We start from the raw sequence: 20,564 nt of genomic DNA on the forward strand, positions 1-20,564 counted from the left end.
GTACTTTGATCCACTTATTCTTTAGGATTAAATTATTTAGTTTCCATTTAATTTTCACTCTATCTTTTCACTGCCCTTTGTTGAATTTAATTTTTATTGCAATATAATCTGAAAAGAATCAATTTTGTGCAAGTTCTGGGAGCTGCAGAGTAAGAGTATATTCTTTTCAGTTTTCTCCAAAGATGTCATATCTAACTTTTCTAATATTCTATTTTCCTCCTTAGTTTTTTTCTTATATTTTGGTTGCTTTATCAAGTTCTGAGAGGGAATAGTTGTGATCTCTTACTAGTATAATTTTATTGATTATTTCTTCCTGTAATTTACATAACTTCTCCTTTAAGAATCTGGATACTATTCCACTTGGTACATATATGGTTAGTACTGATATTGCTTCATTGTCTATGGTATCTCTTAACAAGATGCAGTTTACTTTTTATCTCTTCTAATTAGATCTATTTTTTATTTTACTTTGATCAGGATTGCTAACCCTGCTTTTTTTATTTTTTTTTTTTTACTGAAGATAAGGTTCTGGTTTTTGATTCATTTTGCTATTTACTTCAGCTCATTGATTCACATTTACAGTTATTATTACTAATTGTATTTCCCTCCATCCTATTTTTCCTTTTCTTTGTCCACTCTCTCCTTTCACCCTTTCTCTCTTCAACCGTGTTTTTGCTTCTGACTACCATTTCCCCCAGTCTGCCATCCCTTCAGTTCCCTTCTCCCTCCTTACTTAATCTTCTTCCCTCCTATTTCTGTGTTGGGTAAGATAGATTTCTATATTCAATTGACTATGTATACTATTCTCTCTGAGCCAATAGTGATGTAAGAATTAAGCAATGCCCATTGCCCACTCTTCCACCTTCCCCTTCATTGTAATAGGTCTTTTATGCTTCCTCGTGTGAAATAAGTTACCCCATTCTACTTCTTTCTTCCTTCTGCACCCAGTATAATCCTTTTTTATCATCCCTTAATTATTTTTGTCAGTCTCTCAAATTCACCTTATACCTCACCTCTTCCTTCTGTCTGTATATATATTTCTTTTAGTTGTGTTATTGATACAATTTTAAGAATAGAGGTGTAAAACATTTAACTCCATTAAATTCCTTTTGTCTTTTCCCTTTTTTACCTATTTATACTTCTCTTGGGTCTTGATATTCAAGTTGAAATTTTTGGTTTAATTCTGGTCTTCTTATGAAAACTTGAAATCCTTCTATTTCATTGAATGACTTTTTCTCCCTTTGATGTTTTGTGCTTAATTTTTGCTGGAAAAGTGATTCTTGTTTGTAATCCTATTCCTTTGGTTTCTTTAATATCATGTTTGATGACCTCTGATGCTTTAATGTTGCAGCTGCTAAGTCCCCTGTATTCCTGATTATGGTTCTCTTATATTTGAATTGTTTCTTTCTAGCCACTTTGAATATTTTTCCTTGATCTGATAGCTCTGAAATTTGACTTGAGTCTATCTGTTCCCCTTTTGTTGTGATGGATAGGTAATGTTAAAGATCTAAAAACCTTTCAAAAGTCTGAAATTTTGGACTAAATCTCAAAGATGAAATTTAAATTTCATAAATGCAAACTTTACTTAGGTTCCCAAAATGAATGCATGAGTACAGAATAGGTGAGGTAAGGCTAAAATGCAGATCAAAAGATCTCGGAATTTTAATGGATCACAAACTCAATATGAAACAAGTGTAACACGACAGGACAATATGCTGTGAATCAAGCCCAGAATTAGGAAAGTGCTCATTTCAATGTTTTGATTAAAATTTGTGTTCAATTTTTTGAAGGAGATTAACAAGTTGGTGTGAGTGCAGATGAAGGCAATTAGTATAGTGTAAGGACTGAAAATTACAATTTAAAAAAGCGAATTTAAAAAACCCCCACTAAATTGAGGAACTAGGGAATTTTTATCATACAGAGAAATCTTAGCGATTCATAATAAATTTCTTCAAATATCTGTAGAATTGTTGTATGGGAAATATATTAGATGTGTTTCCAAGATTCTGATCACATAAAGCTCTACTTCTTCATTCAGGAAGACAGAATGAGGATGAATAAATGGAAATCATATGGAGACAGATTATGGTTCAATATTAAGGAAAAACTTAGGAACAATCAGAACTATCTGAAAATATAATGGTCTGATTTAGGTTTCATTTGCTTTTCTACTACTGAAAGTCATTGAGTGGATTTTATATGATTTATTTTAGAGAAATTATGAAAGAGATTCCTGTTTCAGGGTGAGAGAGACAGGGAAAAATTGTCACCTGGACTGTATACTCTATAATCCTCCTTACTCTGAGATTTTACAATCAACTTCCTATGTAACTGGTAAGTATTTGAACTCTACACAGGTCCAGTAAAGGTTAACATAAATTGACTTTCCACCATGCTTATGAAACAAAGCAAATTTTAGGTAATGTCTCTCTTGGTGCGCTTGAACCATGGATGTTTACTTAAAGAAAGAAAATTCTTTCTGCCTTCTCTACATGTCTGATTTGAACAAAGGACAGCAATCTGAGCTTGTCACATAAAAAATACGCTATTATTTCTCACATTGATGGAAATACCAGATCTGTTTTCACTGTGATGTCTTTTGAGTCACAAAGTCAGCTTGGCTGTTATTGATGCCCACCACATGTCAGAATGGAATGCTATGGCAAAGACCATTGGGCCATAATAGAGTTGTTATTAGAGCTGGACTGAGTACTACAAAATGACTGAACAGCAACTACCCAAAAAGGAACTGCAAAATCAGTGACTGCTTGGGGACAGAGGACAGAGCCCACTGATTCCAACCTTTATTTGTGCAGCTGATGCATACTGGCTGCAAAAGCAAAAAGTCTTCAGATGCAATTTTTAGAAATAGGAAAAAGAACAAAAAGTAAGTGGGGCTGGTATCCAGACTAGAAAGGATGGGGAAGGAGCCACTATCAGAAATAAACATTTCTCTATTGTGTCTCTTTAGTTTAGACTGTAACAAAATTGTAGTTGATATATTGTTGTCTACACAAATGTAGGTTATCTGAGTGATTAGGGAAGAGGTAATTCTTGCCTAAAGCACATTTGACAAAGGGGAAAAGGAAAAGGGGGAGCCTTAGCAGTCTTATCCAAATGACTTCCACCATTCACATCCAGCAAGGGATCAATGATTTTGATCTATTCATTTCCATGAATTTTTAAGAAAGATATTGGTTTTAAAGGGGGAAAAAAAGCATTTCTGTTGTTGTTTAAAGAATGGCTTCACTTGGTAAAATGATGTGAAATGTTTTTCTCTCAAAAATATTGTTCTCTATCGTGGGGTGGTCTTCGTTATGGCATTTCTGAATTCAGTGTAATTAGCTGTTAGAGCTGAAACCAGCTCTTCCACAGCTCATATTAGTAAATTGGGATCTTGTTTCCAACTGGGCATCGAAGAACATTAGTGATTACTACCCATTCTGCAGAAAGCCAGTCCAAATAGCTAGATTCCAGAAAAGTTGACAAAAGTTCATTTCTCTGTCCATTCCTCCGGTGTCACTCTTCATCGCATCACCTTGACATCCTGGTGACTCCTCCAGGAAGCAATAAGCAGGGTGGGGGGGGGGGGCAACAAAATATGTCAACAGACAGTGTTGTCAGTCAGTGGATGTACCACTCTGAGTGCATTAAATTTTTATGTGTGTATTTATGTATTATACATGTACCAGGCAGTAAGTCTGTATTAGAAATAATTGATAATTGGCAGACACTATAAATTAATGCTAGGTTATTAATATTGCTGCCCATGTTCAAGAAAATTGCCATAGGCACGTACAATGTGATGTCAGACACTATCCACCATTGTGCCCTGGTGTCCAAGTCTCACTAGGCGGAAGCTGTGATGTGCCCTTTTCGACTCTGGAAAACTTCATTTGCATAAAGAGTCTCAGCCTTCTAAATTATCTTTGTTTCTGTGTGGAATTGTAAAGGTTGAGTGGTGAGGGCTTAAAGAATCCTCTTAAATAATTAACTGGAGTAAACAAAGTAACATCTTGAAGAGTGGGGTTTTTTTTCCCCTCAAAAAAAAATAGAAAAATCCTTAAGATAACAAATTAGATAGAAAGAGCCAGACATTCTTGGGGAAGGGGGGAGGGGCAGGGAGAGGTTAGGAGAAAGGAGAAATACAGGTTTTTGGCTACCTGCCACTGTTGCCAGAAATCATTTCCTGTAAACTGCAGCCAGTAGAGATTTGGGTACTTACACCCACTTGTTCATCCCAACAACAACAATGATGAAAGGAAAAAAATCTTTCCAACTAATTGCAGACCTGTTTGTAGTAGAGATTCCATTAATGACAGGCCTTTGGTAATAGGAGGAGTAGGACTGGGGGGTAAGGGAGGGGGGTTATTTAGATATGCCTGTGGGTGGGTATTTATGTGTAGGAGAAACTCAGTAGTGGTCTTCCATGATGGTTTATAGAATAAATAACCTTATCCCTGGGTCCTCTCATGAGGGCCTTTGTTGGATATATTGAATATATCCAACAATTATTAGATATATATCCAATAATATTACATATATATTCAATATGCTCAATATTTTTTTATTTTGTATCATAACTCTTCCTGTATCTCATCTCCTGAAATGTAACATCATGAGGGCAGAGGCAGGAACTTATCTAAATCTTGTATCATTCCCCCCCACCTCCAGCTCCTAAAATACCACTCTGCCCACTTGATAAATGGATCTCCATAAAAAGAATCCTAGATATTGGAAATGTACTAGACCCTTGAGCTTATTCTATCTACCAACCTAAAGAAGAAGACATTATTGTGAACCCCAAATGTAAATACAAACCAGAATTTAAAAAGATATTTCTGGTATCATCTATGGATAATATCTACCATTTTGGTCTGGACCCAGTGTAGGGAAATTTTGGCATGGAAGCTTTCTCCATTGGTCTTGGAGAGTTGCTCAGAACATTGAGCTATTAAATACCTTGTGGAAGACTAGCTTCTGCTAAAACTAGCTTCTGCTCAATACTTCAAACTTCTTCTGCCTTCTGTATCTCCTCCTTCATATTTCTACACATCAAAGATCTATGATAAATTTCACCAGTGTCAGTCCTTCCTCCATCAGTTCAAAGTTCCCCCCATTGTTCTGTAACCTAATAGATGGTCTTTGGGAGTTAATTTGGTTAAGGGCACATCATTTGGTAACCAACTTGAGGATGGACCTCTGAACTTAGGTAAGTTGATATTTAGCAATCTATAATGGGATCCATATGTGAAATCCTTCTAGCTCCATAGGACTTGACTGGGTTTGAAATCCATTGGCAGAGATAGTCTTTCAAGAACCCACTGGCGGGGGCAGCTAGGTGGCGTAGTGGATAAAGCACCGGCCTTGGAGTCAGGAGTACCTGGGTTCAAATCCAGTCTCAGACACTTAATAATTACCTAGCTATGTGGCCTTGGGCAAGCCACTTAACCCCGTTTGCCTTGCAAAAAAAACCTAAAAAAAAAAAAGAACCCACTGGCATGTCCATGCCAAGTGAAGGTAATAGATTCGGACTTATCTGACCTAATTGAAATCTAGAACACACACACACACACACACACACACACACACACACACACACACGCAAAAGTCCAGATATATAATTGCATTATTTGGAAAACTGAGAAGAGGCTCTCTGATTCTTAATGATGCTGGATTTTCTCCTCCCAGTTTAAGACAATAGGAACACCCCCCCCCCCCCCCAGGGATTCTTTGAGACTTTGATATTAGACCCTGCTTTCAAATATCCACATACTGAGGGTCTGGATATTCACAGGGAGATGGTACTGGTATTATGAAAATATTGCAAGCATCTACATGGTCTTTTGTACTGGTTTTCTTTGTGTCAATCTCCCCATTTCAAAGTGTATGCTCCTTGAGGGAAGGAATCTGGTTTGATCTTTCTGTTGTCTTCTTTCCCCAGGACTTAGGACAGTGTTGTCCCATGTTAGTGTTTGACCAATACTGAAGACCTGACACCTTTTTCTCTGTTATCCTATTGGTGAAGAATGAGTCAAGACTAATATGGAAGTAATTATGACTCAGGTGAGAAAGGAGGGAGTTCAGCAGATACCATGGACTAGGGCAGGGCTTCAAAATCTTTCTTTGTAATAGTTACTTTTTCATTTTTCCAATGTATTCAAGGTTGGGGAATCCTAAGTGACCTCTTTCATCCTTTCCCTCCTAGGAAATCTAACAAAACCAAGAGAGGAATAATGGGAGAAGGATAGAAAATAGAAGAATAAATGGCAATTGCCCTATATATCCCAGATAAATCTTGAAAGATGTATAGCATAATCTATAGGCAAGGGCAACTTGGGCTAGAATTCTCAGTTTCTTCTCCAACTACTCATGTCTATGGATTTCATTTTTCTGGTTGAAATGTGACATTTAAAAAACCACACACACTGAGTCTGGTTTTGGGAGATGAATTTTTCATAACCTTATTTTCCTGTAAGCTAAAGGACCCATTGTTTCTACTATGTCATTTGAGCATAAACAATAGCCCACATGGAATCTACATGATTATCACAGACCTCTAAAGCCCACTGAAAACTAGCAAGAGATGAAGTGTGAAAAGATAGAAATAGCATCCAATCTTTAAAGCATGTATCACTTAGGAGATGACCAGAGAAACTGTGGAGGTGGGTGGGAGAAATCATAGTCATTCCATCAGTAGAGACTTTTATGGATTTTTTTCTCCAAAGGACTTTCTATCTTGTATTTCATTTTAACTTTCCAAATGTCAACATAAAGTGGCAAAGACAGGTATGGGATCTTGCTGTACGGAATAAAAAACTGAGTCACAGAATAATTAAGTGACTTACCTGAGGTCATATATGGCCAGTTAGCACCAGAGGCAAGACAAAAAAGAATTATATACCATCATATTTCTCTTTTCATTACAAAAAGCTTAGCCAAAATCATCTACTGTCTTTATGGGATGGGGCAGCTAGATTATTCTCATCTTTCCCAAATCCCTGAAGTACTGCTCTTAGATTCTGTAGGAACAGTCATCAGCATGACCTTCCCAGTGGATAGAGTACTGGGGGTAGAGACAGGAAGATTCATTTTCCTGAGTTCAAATCTGGCTTTTTTACTAGCTTTGTAACCCTAGACAAGTCACTTCATCCTGTTTCCCTCAGTTTCCTCATCTGTAAAATGAGCTGAAAAAGGAACCACTCTAGTATATTTACCACGAAAACTCCAAATGGGCTCATGAAGAGATTGGACACAACTGAAAAATGACTGAACAACCACAATTTTTTATGGTATCATTCCCTATGATACTAGAAAATGCTTCCCCTCAACTTCCTGATGCAAATCAAGAACATAGACCTGTCTTCACAAGTATAGTGTAAGCCCAGAATCGTATCAGGAGTTTGGGACCCAAATTTAATGTTAATCAAAAATATCCTTTTAACAACTGACTGTTTTTCTTTTGTTTCTTTTTCGTCACTTAAGAAAACAACTAAAGGCAACAGAATCAACCTATTCCAAAGTAGGCTGGGTAGACACAAGAATACAACTTCCCAACAGGTGTCTGAACAACTCCAATCTGGAGTTACCTTCTCTCTGTTGAAACTCTTCAGACCCCCTCTATTGTTAACACCTGTGAAATTGTTCAATAAAACAATCCCACAAGCCCTGTTTTGTATCTCCAATGTGTAGTCTGTTATATTTCCTGTCAATGATGCAGAACATAATTCATTTAGAGGGGCATGTGAAGTGTTCATGAATGACAAATTAAGATTTAGTTCAAACATCCCTGACGGGGTCTTGGTGAATTTACCAGGTTTATGGATCTGTTTCATGGGAATGCACCTTATAAAGTTGCTTTTGTGGGTTGTTTATTCAACAAATAAAGTTATCCATTATGCTTTTGTCACTTTTAGACAAGAATAAGAGGAGGAAAATAATTATTGTAAATTCCTCTTTCAGATTACTTAAAGTGATAGTGGGGGGGTGAGAATGGAATGGGACAGTCAACAAATGGTCAAAAGTCATGGAGAAGCAACTTTCTTTTGGGCAGTAATTTTAAGTTAACAACCAGAAGGATTAAAGAATAAGACCCCAATGGGCTTAGTTATCTCACACAAAAGTTCTCAATGTTGACTTCTAGATTTGTTCATCTGTGCCTGAAAAGAGTCTCTTGTACTTTACTTCTCAAAAGACTTTTAAAATAATTTATTCTTATTTTGTGTGGTTCCTCAATTTGGTTCCCTATAGTGCCATCACCATGAAGATGGCATGAAGGCTTAAAATCAGCAAGATCTGGATTCAAATCCTACATTGAATACTGACTAGCTATATGATCACGAACAAAGTCCTTAACATGTATGGACCTCAGGTAATACTCTGTAGGATTTATTTGACGGAGTGGCAGATAAAGGAATCAGGAACACCTGGTTTCAATTCCCACCTCTGATAATCACTACCTAGCTGACTATAAGCAAGTCATTTAACCAATATGAGTCTCCAATTTCTCATCCATAAAATGAAGGGATTGGACAAGATGACTTCCAAGTTCCCTCTAACTGTAAATCTCTATGATCACGTACTGACAGACTATTTCAATCTGGTTGATCAAAGGAGTTCCTACATTTCTAGCTTTGTAACCCTTGGTAAGTCATTGAACCTCCTGCGACTCAGTTTTCTCATCTGTAAAATGAGAGGTTTGCACTCTAAAATGCTTTCCAACTCTATGATCCAACTCTGTGATGCTATGGTCTTTCATACATAGAGCATCTCAAAAGTTTTCATGAAATCCTAAGATATTAGAACTGCACAAAGACTTTTGGGATATCCTATATTTGCCAATCATCATTAATATTATTCACATCTTTCCCAAATCCCTGAGGTACTGCTATTAGATTCTGTAGGGACAGTCTCAACATGACTTTCCCAGAACTGTGGATCAGATATGAAAATTCATATTTTCAAAGAAAACACGTTTCCATGATGAATTAAAAATAATGTAGAATGAAAAAAAAACTATTTTCTAGGCAAAATAGAATAAACATATGAGTTGAATTTTTTTGAAAAAAATCACTATTGGAATCTTGTCACAGTTTCCTATACCCAATTTGGCTATTTCCTCCCATGAGATAAAACAAACTCATCTAGTTTAGAGTTACCTCAATGAAAAGAAACTGACTCCCCCATTCTTCACTCAGGCACTATTCATAGATGTCTATTTTCAAACATGTTATTTATACTCTGACTAAAAGTAGGTTTCAGAATTATTTAGGGGTAAGCAGTCTCAACAAAGTACCTGGTTCATTCTGATGTGAAAACTGGAACACATTTTACTTTCCTGATGTATAATTTGGGAAATGCCCCAGAATGAGCAGATTGTGATGGCATAGAGTGACAAAACGTGAAAGGAATGGTTAGAGGCCAGATGTAGTACCTGGGTCCTCCAAGGGCATGTGAGGCTCATGGAACTGACATTGGTCAGTTCAAGATTGATGCATGGTCAAAGCTAAGGAAGCAATGTTTAGATGGCTAAAAGATGACCAGATAACCTTGATGTGATTCATATTCTGATGGCAGTACTAGAAGTGAACTGTAATCCCCAGGCATAGAAATTGGAAAAGGAGAAAACAATTAAAAAAACAGTATACCAATTCTCAAAATAACAAAAAGTTCCCACTTCCATCTCCTTATTTTTATTAATAGCTTTAACATTGTAATATTACAGAAATAGTAAAGAGAAAACTGTTGAATGACCAGAAGACTTGTACTACTTTGCTTATAAATTTAACTATATTCCTCTACACCTGTGGCTTCCATTAAATTTCAAAGTCAATTCTGCCATTTAATGTATGGGCAAAGCAAGACCCAATGAATTTGTTGTTATTCATCCTATAGAAACAGTCATGTTGACTGATCATGTCAAGAGCATTGGATCTGGTATCAGAAGACCTGAGTTTGAATCTTGTTTTTACCATTTACTTTATATGAGCTTTTCATTTTTTCTTCATTAGACATTTTGTTTTTCTTCTTTAGACTTTAATATTCCCCCTCTATAAAATGAGGTGCCTACAGGTAACAGAATGAGGCATGCATTGTTCGATGTGACCAGTTTGTTTTGCCTCACTGAGTTTCTTTGTTACTAGGAGAGGTTCTAAATGTATAAGAGAGAGAGATTTGAGGAGAAATAGCAATGTTTAAAAAATGGCATGGATGATTCATTGGAAAAGAACAAAAAAATCCCTTATAAAAAAAAGAAAACATAGGTTAAAATAAGAATAAAATAAGGGAGTTGAACATTATTTCTAAGGTTCTAAATCTTGGAAGCCTATTACTTGTGAATTAAACTTGGGAATATTAGCTTCTAATCCTTTCTTCCATATTTCTTCCAAGCAAAAATGGTTAACAAAAGATAACTCTAAAGTTAATGTAACCCTCAGCATATTTATATTGGTACATTGTGTTAAGAGCTGTTGTTATCAAAGTTAATCAACACAGAAGTAAAGCCTAATAAATGGTTCAAGTGAATTGGAAAATTTGATCTTATTTGGATTTAAATTCATAAAATTATACAGTATGCAAGATAACACCTCACCAGGGCAGTTTAAAACTAACCCCATTCATAATAGTCTCACAGGGTATTGTTAAACAGCAGCTCTCTGAATTGTCTGTATTAGAAGTTGCATTGCACCTGTGTTTTTGCAGTCAAAATCTAACATAAAAGAAAGGAGGACGCACAATAGGAAAAATAAAATGAAGCTCAACCATTCCCTCAAACTCAGATAAAGTGAAAATGATTCCAATGGATTGTGGCTGAGTAGTTGAACAATCCAGCCCAGTGCTATCAGTCACTGTTTGATCAATGAATGGAAATGGACCTCCATAACTGCAAGCATTCCTATTGATTGTTCCCTGATGGATTAACAAAACCATTGATGTAAGAGATCCCTCTATCTGTCGTCAACTGACAACCTTTGTCTTTTTAAGAAAAAGAGGGAGAGTTTGTCATTAATTTTGCATCGGGTCGAAGCAAGAGGAAAGGAATCACGATAAACCACTTCTTATCCACTCCTTTCCATGGGAATGAGAAAGTAGAAAAGAACTTGAGTGGTTGAAATACAATTTCAAGTAGCTCCTTCATCATGGAACCTACTGGCGGGTGGTGGCGAGTTTTCTAAGGACAGCTAACTAAATATTGTTCTCCCTCTAACCCTCTTAGTTCCAGAGGTGATTCTTGAAGCATTTTGGAGACCACAGTTTATGTGTGTCAGACAGATTGCATTTGTAACATTTAATACGCACAATAACAATAATAAAACACGCCGGCGTGTGCTTTCTATGTAAACACTTTCTTCGGAAGATAGAACCAGTGAAATGTTTTCGGAACTTTGACATTTATAGCTGTATTTATAATCTTTTTTGGATCATTTCCTCATGGAGTCACATGTTTGTATATTTTAAATTCTCTGGAGAAATAAAAATGTTTAAACATAAAATAATGATGTGATATGCATTTTATGAGTCCTTGCTTGCTGAATGTGCATGCGTAGCCCATTGTACAGTGAGTCCTGAGTGAGGATTTTATGTAAATTTCCAAGTTTTCAGATAAAAGCTACATTGCCTAGGTGATTAGGTAGGGGGGAAAAAAGGAAAAGTATATATTCCACAAAAAAGAGAAATTATTTTGTATCTGAACCCAGAATATTCTAGGTGGCAACCAGGCGATTGTCCCACTGATAATTTGCATGTTTTGGGTACCTTAGGGAAGAAAGAAGAAGCTGCTAAAAACTTCATGTCTGCCTAACGGCTCATCCTCATGATAATATACCTGTACCCATCTGCTTCTTTCAGTGATATGAAACCCCCCAATTCTGGAAAAATGTACATCTGCCTCATATATTCATGTTATGGCTAAAATTCCAAGATGTTTAATATTGAGGTTATGCAATCAATCTTAGCATGAATCAAAATAATCTACCAACGATCAAAAATAAGACAAGGAAAATATCAATTCTCAGCATTAACATTAGTCAACGTAATAACCATTGTTTGGAGCACTTTGCTGCATTTTTGTGGGGCAGGGGTTATACAAAGGATCCTAGTAGTTGCCTCAATTTGCCTATATAAACCAGTGCCATGGAAAACCAGAGTCAAAATTGCAAAATTTCAGAATTTCGTGGAACCTTTTAATCCAAACAAGACTGAAACAAGAATCTCCATTGCAACATTCCCCCCCCTCCAAAAACAGCATTTAATTTTTGCTAGCAGACCTTCAATAAGGAAATCTATTGTTTCCTCTGGTAGCCATCCCACTTTTGGTTAGCTATTATGATTTTTATAATTTTTTTCAAACCTAAATTTATTTCTTTGTAGCTGTTAACCAAAATTGAATCTAGAATATCATTTATTATCTCTGGGTGTAAAGTGCAAGAGAGTACCCAAAGACAAGGTATAAAAGACAGGAAAGGAAGCATTCTACATATGGGCACTACCATCCTATGGTTTTTAACTGAAAGGTCTACTTTAATTTGGAAGTACAGAAGGAAAGAGACTTTTATTGAAAAGCAGCCCAGAAGACAAAGTCTTTTAATCAGCAGCCTCTGGAGAGTGGAAGTGAAAGCATCAGGACAAATTCTAGCAGAGAAAGCTAAAGTTTAAAAAAAAAAGATGATGACCTTTTCTACTGTCATAGTTTCTAAAGCACAAGTTGTACTATTGAGTGAAATTGGATAAAGGTTGGACTTGTTTCCCCAAGGCCTGCTGGGAATCTTGAAGGACACAATCTCGAAGTTCCCTAGAGAAACATTGCAAAAGTCTCTCCTTATTTCAATAATAGGTTAAACAAATTTATGTTCATCTTTTTTAAATATCCATTTTTACTAGTGTTTTTGTGTGTCCATAAGAAATGACATGTTCACATTGAAGGTCACCAAGAGACATTGAAGAGACTAATGTGAAGGGTCCAGCATATTTTGTGGAAGAACAGAAGCAAGGACAATATCAAATGCATATACGATTTAAAAAAGGAGATCATGGGATTACTTGGTGAGAGATGAATTTTTTTTAATCAGTGGGCCTTTATGTACCACCAATATCCTTGTGATATCAAGAGAAAGTGAGGGAGGCTCCCTGTATACCAGGTGGACTCCTTATGATAAACTGAAAAGACATGGAGAAGAGTCACACCAGGGATAGATGCCTCAATGGAGGGAGCATCCTCAGAAATTACAAAGCCATTTGACTAAAGAGACTTTTATGACTCAGACTAGGTGATGCAATCAATGGACAGAGTGTTGAGCTTGGAGTCAGAAAGATCTAAGTTCAAATTCATCCTCAAACCCTTCCTAGATTCATCTAACTAGCTATGTGTTGGGGGAAAGACTTCCAAGGATGTTGCTTGTATCTCTAATGTGCTTCTTTGCTTACTTTCCATCCAAAGTGGTTAATGTAGAGTATTCCCATTGAGATAGAGACAACATTCATTACCATCAGTGGTCTGGAGAGTCTTACTTACAAATTGGGATAACATTGTATAACTCTTACAAATTTTGCAAATGTTTTAACCCCTGTTTACCTGTTTCCTCATCTTTAAAATAAGGAATATTAATAATGCCCACTTCCCAGAATTATTGTGAGGATCAACTGAGATAAGAATTATAAAAAATAAACCCTATATAAATTTTATCTAATATTATTATTATTATTATTAAAGATTGAAATATCTTAAGGAATCAAGGCTGAATTTGTAGCCTTGATGGATAATAAAGATATGAAATAGCTCAGAGTAGGGCAACTTCCCTCAAAATGTCCAAAAATAAAAAAGTCGAAAACAGTATCTCTCCAAAAGGCCACACAATGAGGCTGACTTTATGAATCGGCTCAAAATTCTATTGTCCCGCCAATTCATTGCAGGCCCAGAAGAAGGGCTCCACAGGAAATCTTTGTATTTTGTTTGGTTGTGTTGACTAGATGCATTAACCCAACCAGATATTGGAAGGCACTGAGGCCTGTTCACCATCTCTCCATGTACTACAGGGGCCTCTTCCTTTTTATATAGTCATCAAACTAGACACAAGAAGAATTAGACAAAGAGCTCGCTTCCTGGGATGTGATAAATACTTAGTAGCTGTGCATTGAACTCAATAAAATGTATTTATTTGGAGATCAAAGATATAGTATTTGGGAACACTCCAAGGTTTCAGTCATAAGGAACCCAGTCCTTCCACTGATTAGAGATGAGAGAGACACAAACCAGAAGAAACTCTAGCACCAATTGTCTGCTTTGAACTCTACTCATGAACCAGCTCAAAAAAGAGATTAAAAGAAGAAAGGAGAAATATCTTCCATGGGTGGATCCAGGGCAGCATCAGCTATGTTGATGACCAAGAAAGTGCAGCAAGAACTAGTTTAAAATGGAGCTGCAACTTAATTTTAATGTGTTGATGTATTACTTTTTTTAAGAAAAAGAATATATAAACATGTGTGGTTTGCTAAACTAATATGTGACCCACAGGGATCCTTATGTACAGTTTAGTGTTCTCTGTTTCTATTTGAATTTGACACTCCTGATGCAGCAAACCAAAACAATCTTCTTATTGTTAACATTTAATTCTGTTTCTATGGAGGCAGCTCTGGGAAGCTATTTCACAAATGGCCAGAGAAGCTTTTAGAGAAGAAGTAGCCAGAGTGGGGATTTGCCTCCATCTCTTCACTGTTGGGAAAGAATCCTATTGGGACATCAAAATAGTCAGAACACCCAAAAGGTCAGCCCCTGAGCTTTCTTGAGATATCACACAAATAACAGAGAAACCTACCATCTCAAGGCTATGGCAAATCCTGCAGATCATCCTGCAAATTCTGCTTCAGAATTTGGGAAGAAGAGATTGGGATGAATCCCAAGATTGCAAATAAAACTGGGCAGTTATAAATGTCAGGGGAATGATCATTACTCACGTCCAGAGTATAAAATGAAATCCAAGTTTCAATCACACAATGACAACTAAGTTTCCTCCTATCACCCCTCGTTTGAACATCCTTGGATTTGTCTCTTCCAGAATAATGGAGTAAATAAAAGTTCTTATGAAATTAAATGAACTGATAAATAGGACATTTTAGACTAAAGATCGAATTCCTAATAGTTGTCATACTATAGTGCATTAGACAAGAAATTAGGAGCCAGTGGTTTAAGCCCTAGTTCTTCCATCCACTGACTGGGTGACTGACCTTCAGTAGATTTCAATTTCTTTATCTGTAAAACGGATGGATTGCAATAGATCATAGGTTCTCAATCTTTCTTTGTCTTAACTGTACCCCTTTGGCAGTTCTATAAAGTCTAGTGACCCCTTTTCAGAATAAAATGTTTCAATGCAAAAAATAAATTATAGACTATTATAAAGTAACCCAATCATATTAAGATAGTTATCAAAATGCAAAAAAAATAAGTTCATGGATCCCAGATTAAGAACAACTGTGCCTCAATTCTATTTCTAAAAAAAAGCTATATATTTAGGACATTGTGCAGAACAATGAAAATGGAAATATTCCTACCCTCAAGGTGTTTACATCTTACAGAAGAGGAACACAGACATATAAATACCAAATACATACATAATGTTCTTCATAGGGCAGTGCCTATAACTGAGTGGATCTCTAAAGACTCAGGTAAGAGATAGTGACTAAGTAGAGCCTTGAATACAGCTAGGCCTCCAAGTGATGAGGAACGAGAACATTCCAGTCTGAAAAGATTTCTAAGGAGGTTCCTCATATTTCTAATATTCTTCTTTGTTTACTTTCCATTGGAAATGTTTATTGTAGACCATTCCCACTGAGATAGAGAGACAACATTCATCACCGTCAATGCCCTAGAGAGCCTTACTTACAAATTGGGATGACACTATATAAATCTTTGTCAGGGGTTATGGTTACCCCAATATACTTACATTTCAGATCACACATGACTATAAATATCTAGGTAGAAAGCACACAATCTTGATGATTATTTTCTTTTCACACCAGAAGACTCTGATCCAATAAAATATTTTCCTCCATTTGAGGGACTTTCATCTTGTTGTAGCACAAAAGACAATGAAAAGAAACAACCCTCTGTGATGTTATCATTTTAGTGGGTTACATTTTCATAGCAATATTTCCCCACAGATCTGAGAGAGCGTTTTATGGCAAACTCCTCTCCTTGGGTATTAATAAAAGCTGATCAAAAAATGAAAACATTATGATTTCTCCACATAAGTTGGAGATTTTGCAAAAAATAATTCTTTTATGTCAAAGGAACAATTGTTTCTGGAGCTATCATTAGTCCACTGACATCTTCCCTTCTACGTTTCATAATTTGGCAATTTTTTGGTTTACCAAATCTCCTCCCATAATAAAAAGGATTTTCAAGTTTGAGAAAACTACTTGTCATGTGAAGAAAATTACATTTTTTCCATTCTTGATTGTATAAAGGGTCCTAGAAAAAAGACTCTGACAACCTTAGTTTCCAATATATAAAATAGGGATAATCATATCTGCCTTACAAAATGGTGGTAAGTTAGTAAAAAAAAACATTAATTAATCACGCACCATGTGCCAGGGAAAAAAGTGCTGGGAATTCTAAGACAGGCAAAGGAGAGTTTTGTCCTCAGGTAGCTTTCAATCTCTTGACTGAAAGTACCCCCACAGCAGGTGCCTAATAAATGCTTCCTGACTCATGAGGACTAAATGTGATTTTAATTACTCACACATGCATATGTGTTACATTCATGTTTATATGTGTGTGCATATGCTGTATTGTTAACTATTATTATTATCATCATCACTAATTTTATGTCCTGATAACCAATAAATTGTAGTCTTAAACTTAAAGTGCTCATTATCTTGATATTTGCATCTTATTCCCTGTTCTTCCTCGAGCACCGTGGAGTCTGTCCTTCCCTTTGCAATTTGAATACTTGGGATCACTGATCACATGAAGTTTATTTCAGCGAAGTAATATTAATTCCATTTGACAGTGGAAGCCTGAGCCTAACATAAAGAATTTTAGTGCTCTCACTGACTTTGGTACTGACCAAGCCCCAGCTCTCTCTAGGATGAAATAATTTCTAGATCTGTGACCCAACATGCTTCTTTGGTCTCATGTATTGTATTTGGGTAAAAAGAGCTGATAAATATACCTAAAATTATGAAAGAGAGAGAGAGAGAGAGAGAGAGAGAGAGAGAGAGAGAGAGAGAGAGAGATCAAAGGATATGGTATTGGAAGGCATATTAGTAACCATTTGATGCATTCCCCTTTATTGATGTGAAGAATTTGAAACTCAGGGAGGGAAAGGGGTTGAAGGGCACTCCAAGATGGTCAATAAATTGTCTAGAAATTGGGTCAGCTAGGTGGCACAGTGGATAGAGCAACAGCCCTGGAGTCAGGAGGACCTGAGTTCAAATCCAGCCTCAGACACTTAATAATTACCTAGCTGTGTGACCCTGGGCAAGTCACTTAACCCTATTGCCTTAAAAATTTTTTTTACATTGTCTAGAAATGGAATACACATTTTGAAGCTCTGAATTTTTAAAAACTTATTTTTCAGTAGAACTTTAAAAAGTTATTTAGGCTAATTGCATCCATTTTTTATTTCCTGGGCTATTACCTTGCCCTTTCCTAATCCCTCTCCACAAAGTCCTACTCTGATAGCTCATCATAGTATGGAGATGAGCCTCAACTCCTGAAGGTTTTGTGAACAGAGGGAGAATTTTCACATGTTGGAAAGGCTTTGAATATGATCTCATCAACAAATGGTTTTTCATAGATCCACCCTCCTAAACACAGAGAGGTTCTTCACCTTCACCATGTGATAATGAACTCATTAGCCATGGAACCCATTAAAAGTTATGATCATGCTATTTTTAAAAATCATATAAAAATCATACATTTTGGAATAATAGTTCAATGAACTGTATACCTTATTTAATATAATCAGTTATACCAAAACTGTCCACTCAGGTAGTTGAAATTTTGTTGAAATCTATAAAAAAACAAATTGAAGACATTGGCTTCAGAAACTATATTGGCCTTTTTTTCTCCCAAGGTGGCAACTATAATACAAAGTGGATATCAGCTGTAGCTTTGTTCTCTTCCTTTAGGGAAGCTCACCAAAAGTTGTCTAAATCTGTCAATCTCTCCAACAGTCACGATGAAGCACAACAGACAGACAACAGGACATGCCAGGCAGTCAAGTTGACATTGATTTCTTGATCTTTCCATCAGGACCAGGCAGATACAGTAATCCCACATGCTGGCTTTGTCTACACAGAGAGATTGAATTGGTTAATCCAACAAAAAAGAGGAAAAACAATTGAAATTTATCCAATGATCATTCTGTCCATGCATTATATATCCTTGCTGCCAAATAACCCGCTTGCCTGGATTTCTCACTTTTCATCTGGTTCTCTTTGGCATCCTTCAGACAGTCTTGGGGAAAATCCATGATTGTGCTATATGTAGGAATAAAAATCCTGAGTTATAGTCAAAAAGGTCTGAGAAACATAGTTTTAATATGATTTTTCTATTTATTCATTTACTTCTTTTTCAGATAAGGTCACTCTTTTTGTGACTTTAATTGGTAACATTCTCCTATAAGTTAGGAAGTTTCTCTTTGGTTTCAGAATAACAGATCATGGGAAGAACTCTAACTAAGGCAGGAAGCTTGGGCTTTGCTCCAGAGCACCGGCTAACAGCACTGGTACTTGTTCAGCGAGTAGAGTCAACTGAGTCTTGAGCTTTGATAGCAAGAATAGGAAGTTAAAATAGGGAGCTACCAGAAACCACATTTTTCCCTACCCTCTATGCAGCCCTTTGGTGCCCTGGAGTCTTCATGTAAGGGGTGTTCTGTCTCAGGGTTTCAGGTCTTTCCCTACAGCTGAATTTATCCTTAATTGTTGGTTTGCAGGAAACTTTGTGTGCTTCTTGTCCCAGAAATATTTGGGGGTTTCTGATCTGGATGCCAGAATACCTAGGCACAGCTTCGGTAACCGGGCAGGGCTCTCCAGTAACAAAGTTACAGCTAATGAAAGACCCAGCATACTTATCTACAAGCAAAACCTGCCCAGGTCCCAGGTTAATGCTTGTAACCTAGACTTGGGCTCATTGTCCACTGTACAATATCACTTTCCATCCTGATGACTTCCAGCATCCAATACTGCCTTGCCAATGGTCACTGGAGGAAGCTTGATGTTCTGAATGATTCCTTACAAAGCAAGAATGAATTCAAATGGAGCATCATTAAGTTCAACCAGCCATGATTCTATCCCTTTAGATTCCATTAGCCTTACCCCATAAGTCACAAACTCCTCTAATCTCAATCTAAAAAGAGAACAATGGGGGTAAAACTTAACAGAAGAAAGATGGCAAAGCAGGATTCCCTCTAACCTGCCTTAACAACTAGTATTCCAATTCTGCACAGCAATCCCATTACCCAAGCTCTAGGTGCACAATTAGTCTTGCTTGGTTTGCAAGTGCTGCTGGTACTTTGCCCGTTGACTTTGACTACATGTTGTTCCCTTGAAAAGGGTTAATGAGAGAGAGAGACAGAGAGAGAGAGAGAGAGAGAGACAGAGACAGAGACAGAGAGAGACAGAGAGACAGACAGAGACAGAGAGACAGAGACAGAGACAGAAATAGAGAAAAGAGAAAAGAGAGAGAAAAGAGAGAAAGAAAGAGAAATAGAAAGAGAGGGCAAGAGAGAGAAAAATGGAGGGGGGATATATAGAGAGAAATGGAGAGAGAAAGAAAGAGAGAGAGAGAGAAAAGAGGAATAGAGAGAGAGAAAATGGGGAGAAAAAGAGAAGAGGAGGAGAGAGAGAGAGAGAGAGAGAGAGAGAGAGAGAAATAAGATAGAGAGAAAGAAAGACAGAGAAAGAGAAATAGAGAGGGAGAAAGAGAAGAATAAAGAGAAAATGAGAGAGAGACAGAGAGAGAGAGAGAGAGAGAGAAATGGAGAGAGAAAGAGAGGGAAATAAGATAAAGCGAGAAAGAGCAAGAGAGAGAGAGACAGAGAGACAGAGACAGAGAAATCCAAATAGGAGTCCCAGTAGCAGCTACTCCTCCTTCCCTATGCTAAGAGCATGGTCAATTGTGCTCTGGCTGGATCTCCCCAGCAGGTCATTGGTATTCCAGTGACTTGGAGCTGTGACCTAAAAAGAAACACTAAAAAAAAAAGTGCTCCAAAGAAATCCTGGTCCTGTCCCGGTGTGGTCTGGTGGGCTCTTTCTGCAGAGGCCCTCCAGTCCCAGCACGCCTCTGGCCGAGGCTCCATGGCGCTCTCCCTTCTCTCGCAGTTGCCTGGCCTGGTCCTGCCACAAATCTTTGTCATGCCAGTCTCCTCTTTCCACACCATTGACAGCTCTAGAGATGCATCTGAAATTCCGAGTAGCCTCATAGCCTATGGCAAGAGAAACCCAGGCTGCTAAAATTTTATTTTAGAATTCAAGCTGGTTTCCCTCAGTTTCGGCTGCTCCGTTTTTTAATCTTTTGCTGCCTACTGCACTGTATCAAAATAACCAGCCAATATTGTTAAACTGTC

The sequence above is a fragment of the Macrotis lagotis genome, chromosome 7 (assembly GCF_037893015.1).
Source record: "Macrotis lagotis isolate mMagLag1 chromosome 7, bilby.v1.9.chrom.fasta, whole genome shotgun sequence".
NCBI classification, from domain to species: Eukaryota; Metazoa; Chordata; class Mammalia; order Peramelemorphia; family Peramelidae; genus Macrotis; species Macrotis lagotis.